This window comes from Ixodes scapularis, unplaced genomic scaffold, assembly GCF_016920785.2.
Source record: "Ixodes scapularis isolate PalLabHiFi unplaced genomic scaffold, ASM1692078v2 PGA_scaffold3__209_contigs__length_174095766, whole genome shotgun sequence".
NCBI lineage: Eukaryota > Metazoa > Arthropoda > Arachnida > Ixodida > Ixodidae > Ixodes > Ixodes scapularis.
Window position 1 is genome coordinate 6,790,197 of NW_024609868.1, and position 8,677 is coordinate 6,798,873.

Consider the following 8,677-nt stretch of genomic DNA (forward strand, 5'->3'; position numbering starts at 1 on the left):
TAAAAAGACTACGACTGTTTGTCTAAGACTTGTATTCAGGAGACTTTTCGTAGAAGATATTACAACTAATATTTAATCTAAAATGTTAAGACCAGAAAAGAAAAAAAAAAGAATAGCGCAGTGTAATATTTTATTTTATAATGACACCGTTCTATACTGAAGGGCGCCTTATCGACAGGCTCAATAGCTGATCATGCAGATACGTACGCCAAAGAATACAGTAAAACTTCCTAATAATAAAGAAAAACATTAAAATTATTCTAAAATTAAACAAAAAGCAACCCAAGTTGACCTGAGTCACTTTATTGTATTTATCTTCGATTTTATTTTTCTTTATTACAACTCTTACCGTGTTTGTTCACCTAATCTTCGGTTTTACGTTTTCACAAATTGGAAATGAGCAAGCCCCAAGCAACTATAAACAAAGAAACAAGAAAAAACATGCGAGTGGAACTAGTCGTCCCACGTTATCTACTCCTTCTTGCGGGCAATTAGTTCCTCAATAACAGCACGGGGTCGGAGTACCGTTAGAGAGACGTACATGCCTACAGGCGACGAGCCGCACCAATTTAGAGTCCAGCTGGCGCTATCTCGACTCACAGGAGCGTACGTGTGGCTACTATATTTATTCCTTGTGCCACATGACTCCGCCTGGGTGCGGTCCGTCCCAAGCCGGCCCCCACCCCCTAATGGCCGTCGAAGACCAGGGCACGTAGGCACCATCCGCAAAGAAAGCCAACAGTGATTCTGGCTTAGGCCTAATGGGTGCTGGCTCTATGCAAACCCTACCCGAACCAGGGAGAACACTGAAGGGCCGTGTTTGCTCTGCTATGTTTACTTTTTGCCGACGTCGTAGAACGGTCCAAAGGAAATGAAGTAATGATAGCAATTTTTTTATGATTTGCACGTCGATAAGAAGATAATGGAATGAAAATAAGTAACTGCTTTATTGTATGTTCACAGCCGTTGATGTAGGGTAGACGACATTTATATGAAGTAGTGTGAACGACCTCATGGTTCGGATTGAAAGTTTATGTTTTTTTTCTAGACATTATGTCACTGTAGTGTCATCTTCTGCGCCAAAAGGATCAGTGATAGGTTAAGTATACGTGCTTGGTGCTACAGAATAGCTTTGAGTTGGGGATTAGAAGATGATAAGCCTGAATTTAATGCAACTGTAGTCATTGGCGTACCTCCAAATGTTAGTGCCGAAACTTACGAGACTGCGAATAATTATTGGGGTATTTGCTTATTTTAATAAATTACGCCAATAATAGTAACGTCCTTAACAACATGCTAATGCAGAAAAAGTATATAAACTTCTGTCACTATCTTGGGGAAGGTTATCCCTCTTATTTCAATAAAACTTAAGTAGTTGTCAAGAGGCAACGCTGAGCGCACGCACACTAGAAGGAAATATTTTTGAATTGAAATAGAAGCTCATTTACATTCATTCTATTCACAAAAACAAACACGCAGCACCTTGTGGCAATATTGAGGGGGCCCAAATCTTTATAAAAAATCATCAGTATTCACACGACACACCACTTCCGCAGGTAAAGAATTCTATTCTTCAATGAACCTAACAAAAAAAGAATGTTTAAGAATGTTTATCCTGGAGAGATGCGGTCGAACCTTGCAGCAATGATATATTCGTGATGAATGGTAATTACGTGAACATAAGAACGATGAAGCACAAATCACTTTTTGATTCTAATAAATTGAATAAAACAACTTGAGTCGAACATTTTTACGCCTGTCATTTAAAGGTACCCAGCCCAGTTCCCTTTTCATTCCAGATGTGCTAAGGAAACGATCGTATCTTCCAGGACAAAACAAGCTGCGACATATAGAATTCGTTCAAGCGCGTTTATGCGAACTTTGTAAGACAGATCTCACACAGGGTACGCATATTCCAAAATTGGCCGGATATATGCATTAAACGCTTCCTCTTTAAGCTCTTTCCTGACATGTTTTAAATTACGCTGCAAAAAACTAAGAGCCCTGCCTGCCCTGTCAAGCACGCTATCCACTTTCGCTGTCCGTGACCCGTCTTCAGTGTATATCACACCCAGATATTTATATGTGGCTTCGGTGCCACTTGTTTTATTGTTGATGAAGTACTGATTAATCAATTTCTTGCGTTTTCTTGTGAAACAAACATGGACGCATTTACTAACATTCAAGATCATTTTATTAGTTGTACACCTTCGGTCAACTCGTTTTAGATCGCTCATTAGCTGAGTGGAATCCGCCTCACAAGACACTGATATGTACAAAGCCAAGTCTTCAGCGAATGGCCGTATTTTAGACTCAATACAACATAAAATATCATTTATATAAATAAGAAAAATATGAGGCCCTAATACCGATTCCTGTGCTACGCCGAATGTAACAGAAACACGGCGCGAACATGCTCCATTGACCAAAACTTGCTGCTGCCTTAAAGTTAAATAATCCTTTATCCAGCGTCTAACAGTAATATCAGCATTCAGTATCTGCAAGCTCATGTAGTAATATTGAATGAGACACAGTGTCGAATTCCTTTCTAAAATTAAGGAATACACATTCAACCTGGACCATGTTGTCAGGTTCAACGGCAATATCATGGTAAAATTGTATCAGCTGTGTCGTACATGAAAAACCTTTACTGAAACCATGCTAATGTTCATTCAAAGATCTAATCGAGCCAAGGTGCTTCATTAACGCTGAGTAGAAAATATGTTCAAGTATTTTGCAACACCACGGGGTAAGTAAAATTGACCTGAATTATGACAATATTTAAAGACCCATATATTTTGATTCCTCAGTTTAGTCTAATTCGAGACTACAATACCTGAACATGCTTAGTGCCGATCTCAAACAATATTATTCGGCAAACTCATCAGAAACGTTAAGTAGATAAAATTGGTCATTTTATTAAATGAAAAATAAGCGAAGCATGAAGCAACAAAATATTTTGCAAGAAGCGAAAGTATGCAGACGAGCTGGTTAGGAAACGCAATAGTATACACCTTCAAACACGAAAAAATGGAACAACCGAAAAAACGCCTTGTCTGTTATTTTATTTATCAGTGTCTCAGCGTTTACATTGTGAAGAACAGAATAACGCTTTAAAATATCGTATTTTCTGTACCATAATTCCCATCAAATGTGTAATCCGCAGAATTGAAGTTTAGGTAAAAACGAGAAAGGCTTTGCTTAGATCGTCTTCACCACAGTCCGCGCATACATGCGCTGCTTCACATTAATTGTTGATCAAGCCATACTTCCCTGTGCCTTGCTTTATTTGGTGAAGGCATTTAGTTTAGAAGTCCTGCAGGTTTTCACAACCTTCCATTTTTCTACTCAATGCCGCACTCTTTCGTAGCTACGAGGTTTGACCTTTAGATCTTCCACTCTAAGCTTGAAGGATATTATGAAGGATCCGCTTGGGTTCGAAAGCATCAGGACCATAGTTTTTGAAGGGCTCTATCGTCGCGAATGTATTTGTAGTAACATTTTGACTACCGAACACAAGACCTGTTTTTGCCCCATCCTTCTCCCAATCACAAAGCTTCTCTAGAGATCTAGACTGCCCCATCTCTTGGGCGTAGCTAACTCATCGAACGTCACCCACTAAGAGAAGAGCAAGGATCTGAGAGCTTGATCTAGTGCTGATGAAAACGTTCAACGTGAATCAGCACGACCTCGACACCCATGGGCTTGTCGGGCCATAAAAAACATCTTTAAAACATAAATCTTGGTATTGTCCTCATTATGGGATAACCAGCGGAGTGCAGAATATAAACTTCCAAACTTCTACAGTCTGCGGGACATAGTCTCTAAAATAAGATATCATGACACTAAAATCATGCTAATGTATTTGGTATCCGAGTTCATGCCTCCAGCTCTAACATCGGCTATAAAATTTGAAACGAATATTAAAAAAAACATAGAAAATCTCCCACACCTTTTCGGTAATTCTACACCAAAGAATCCAGCACTCTTAGCGAAGATTGCGAATTTGAGGACAAAGTTGTTTTACTGGTTATATAGAAGTACATATTCAAATATATGTGTGTTCTCACAAAGAGTTCTTTAATTCCTTTACATATTGACTTTCACCGAAAAAGGACCCCAAGAAGTAACATGCAATAGTTCTACACTAAATTTTACAAAGAGGTCATCAAAGAAACAACTAAGCACAGACGAGTGTGTGAGGGGGAATACCCAAATGACAATAGATCTAATAATTCAAAGGGTTTGCCTAAGTTAAAAAGATCTAATACTTTCCCTTCGTTCATTTGTTGCAAGGAGCTACGAAAAGAAAAATGAAGTAAATATATATGTTTAGTCCAACTACTTCTCTTTCCTTTCCTCTTAAAGTTTAGGTAATTTTCAACATTTTGAACATTGTGAATCTTTTTGGGGAGATTGGTAGTATATTTTATATTAGCACTCCTAATACAAGAAATTTTTTATTTGGGTTTTAGCGTTACAAGACATTACTTATGAATATCATCGTGTAAGGCCGTGTTTAATATAACAGAGCTAACATAAAGTTTTTTAAACTATGGACGCTAGCTATTTCGGCATCTAGATACATCATCTGACTTGCTAGACGAGGTTTCTGTTGTACAAATATTGTATGGCCGAAATATATTCAGATAGAAACTTTTAGATCACCAATAATACACACATTTTTAGGCCAAATCTCTGATAGTTCCTTTAATGTTTGAATTGTTTAGCACGAAATAGATTCATATAAACGAAACACAAGTGAGGATTGGTAATTATGAGGTACAGATTTTCTAGTGTTTAATTTCATCACAAAAACAGGGCCCTAATCCAAGATTTTAATAAAATTGAATCAATTGATTTATATGAGAAAAAATCTATTTTTGTTCCAATCGAACCCTCAATAGTTTATTTTTATATTTGCGATTCTTTCGCGAAAAAAAGCAAATTCTGTGCCCAAGGAACCATCATTAGTTTTTGTGTAGATGTGTGTTTTTATTAAAGCATGAAGCATTTAACGGAACCCCCATTCTCAAAATTTTGTTCGTCCGTCCACCGTGCATATTCCACAACATATAGCGGAAAAATTGACGTCACATGACCTCACGTGACACAAGCACAGAGGGGAAATTTACGCCATATGGCTTTTACGTCTATTCAAATTTCCCGCTAAATTTAACGGGAGAATTGAAGTCCTGTAACGTGAACACCAATTCAGTTTCGCCACTAAATTTAGCGGCAGAATTGACGTGACGTGACCTATCGATCAATTCAGTTTCCACGCTAAAATGGGAGGAGAAATTGTCGAGACCTGACCTAAGCACAAATTCAGTTTTCCCGCTAAATTTAGCACTGGAAATAGGCATTACGCGACCTGATGTGACGTGATCTATACGATAATTCAGATTCCCTGCTAAATTCAGAGAAGAAATACACGCCTTGTGACACATCAAGTTCCTCATCATCTCTCTTCTTCCTTCTCTCTCCCTTTCTCCCCTCATCCATCCCTTTTCTTGTGTTTACTCCCCATCTGCCTCCATTACTCTCGCTCCTTTCCTCACCCTTCCCTCCCCACATGCCTGCAATTATGCAATTACCTATATCTCCATCCCCCTCCTCAATCTCTCTTTTTATTCCTCCCACATTCTTCTTCGATCCCCTCTCCCCTTCCTTCATTCCTTTCCACCTTCTTTATCACGGGACACACTCAATCAGTTTCCGCGCTATACACGAACTCAACTCTCCTACGTCACGCCGCGGTGGTGGCGCGCCGGACGCACTTCCGGTCTGGGGCGGTGGGCAGAAGTCGCCGTGCCAGACACGCATTCCTGTGTTCCTTTGGAAGAAACGAGACAAAAAACCTGCCTTTTCGTCAAAATGCTGCGATGAGGGCTTTACCAAGAGAGTTTGGAAAGGTTTGAAGATCAGTTTTCATGTGTTTTTGCCCCCTCCGTTCGTCCGAGAACGTGGATAGTAGCCGTGAAAAGGGCAAACCAGACGCTGTCGAACTACGATTGCGTGTGCGGGCCACACTTTGTGGTCGCCAGATGTATTTGCTTTGTTCCAACATGAACGAGAGAAAACCCCCAAGTTGTCCAGACCACCCACGGGTTCAGTGCGTCTTCAAATTCACACGGCCGCCTGATCGTTCACACGGCCGCCTGATCGTTCACACGGCCGCCTGATCGTTCGAACTTTCGTCTGCTCTTTCAAAGTTGTCTGCTTTTTGTCGTCTGCTCGTTCAAACAAAAGCGGCCCGTAGACCAAACTTTGACCCGGTGATTGCAATAAGAAGTAATTGCAGGCCTCAAAAGACTTAAGTAGGCTCGGTATAAACAGTAGATACAAGATGTTAATTATTGGTACCGGTGGCCATCACCGACTTGTTACGCTTGGTCTGTTCCCCCTTCCGATTTTCAGTATCAACGTCGATCATTGCCGCTACCTTCTACACTTTTGCAGCACGAGCGACGTCGCGACCGAAAATGCTACAAGAATCTCATCATGGTTTTGGGGTCCATTCTGCAGCGTTCATGCGAATAAATCGCCGCACGTCAAATTATTTACGGAAAGTTTAGCGGCGTAACGAGCCTTGATAATTTTGCTCAGGCGATTGAAGTTGCAAGACATTGCAATGAGGACGTAGAATCGACAACTCCAACGCGAAAAAGAGTATGCAGACTCCCACAGACGCCGACAACGTGACATTTAAATGGTTTGTTGACGCGGGACGCGGTGCTTCTTGCCCGTACTCCATTGCGCATGCGTTCGAACTGTCGTCTGCTCTTGCGAACTTGGCTGCTTTTTGTCGTCAGCTCGTTCAAACGACAGCGGCCCATAAACCAAACGTTGACCCGGTAATTGCGATAAGAACTAAGTGCAGGCCTCAAAACTCTTTTGAAGGTTGGTTGGGGTAAGTCGGCTAAGTGTAAACAGATACAAGAAGTTGTTGATCATTGTAACCAGTGGCCATCACCGACTTGTAATGCCCGATTCTACTTGCGGTTTTCAGTATTTATGTCCACCATCTCAGCTACGGTCCACGCTTTTGCAGTCCGAGCGACGTCGCGACGGAAAATAGCAAGCAGAATCTCATCGTGGGAGTCAGGCTTTAGCGCCCATTCTGCGGCGTCCACGTGAAATGAATCGCCGCACGTCACATTATTCACGCAAAGTTTTGCCTCGATAGTTTTGCTGAAGCCACGCAAGTAGTCAGACCTCGTTAGGAGGACGTAGAATCAACAAATCCAACGTGAAAAAGAGCACGGGGACTCCCACCGACGCCGACAACAACGCAATTCAATGGTTTGTTTATGGGCGACGGCGGGCTTCTTGCCCACCATCCACCGCGCATGCGCGGCGCCGGTGGCGTCCGCTAGGAGCGCTCCGGTTTGTTTGTAAACATGAGTTGGTGTATATGTAGTGGAGAAATATGCATCACGTGACACCGTTTCCCTCTCCCCATTCTTTCTCTCCTCTCTCTTTTGCTCACCCTTCCCTCCCCTCTACCCTCCCCCCTCCTATGGTGCCCTCCATTTCTAGTGACGTGACACATCAAAATTGATAACGATATAGGTTCTTCGTTCCCGGGATGTCGATCTGTTTAATGTATTCCATATAATTGAAACAATCGATGCTAAAAACTGCATCTCAAGCACTATAGGACTTTAAATGTATAGGTCGCTGCCATTTTATATTTATTTGTGCATTATTTTTAAGACTTTGCTCGAACACGAGGCAGGTGTCTTGAGACATGTGAAAAGAGAAGTGCCATATTCCCTACGACTTCAATTAATAATCAACTTTAAGCTTATGGAAAGCTTTTTTATGAATAACCTTGAGAGGTTGCATGAATAACTGAACACCAGAGACAATCTGCTCTTTAATCTCCATGCTACTATTTGCCTCGCATATTTAAATTTAAGGTTCAAGATAAGCTCATTAGGATTAATGGACGGTGGGTGCCGGAAAATTTCGGTGAAATATAGAAATATTTCTAATTCAATAGTCATCATACCAGAGTCTTACATTTTGTTTTAAAATAATCGAAATTGAAATAGTTATTGTTTGTAATATTTTGAAAATACTTTGAAAAATTGATCAGAGAAGAGAGGAAAAAACACATAAACATCCCAGCATTAAGTGCGATGTGTTAGTATGTTTGATAAAGCCAGGAATAATAACACCCCTGGTTTAATAAAACCCTTAAAACGACGGTCATTGTCCGCCTCTGAATGCAGCAGCTCGAATCAATAAAACCAAATACTTCTTAATCCTAAACAGCTTCATGTCGCTTCATCCGTAAAGGTTGGTCGACTGACACAATGTTCATGGGCTAACTTCGACAGGGTAATTTCACCAGCCTTTTAAGAAAGTTCTCCCTCACGACGACATACTCCTGCTACCACTTCGGTTAAAAAGGTGTCTACTATAACTCTCGCAGTTTGAAACTGTGAAAGTGAAAATGCTCGCAATTCAAATTTGGCATTTCTTTTTAGCTCGTCCATGAGTGGTCGACCTCTGCACTTCTCTGGAGTCTTATGCTACATTGATCTCTTCAAGGCTATATATAGGTTTGATGTTTCTACAGGGACTGCCCCACAGACCATTGAAAATCTGCACTACATTTGCATTCGATTGAAGTTGGCTTCACCGTCCACTACGCTACACTAAACTC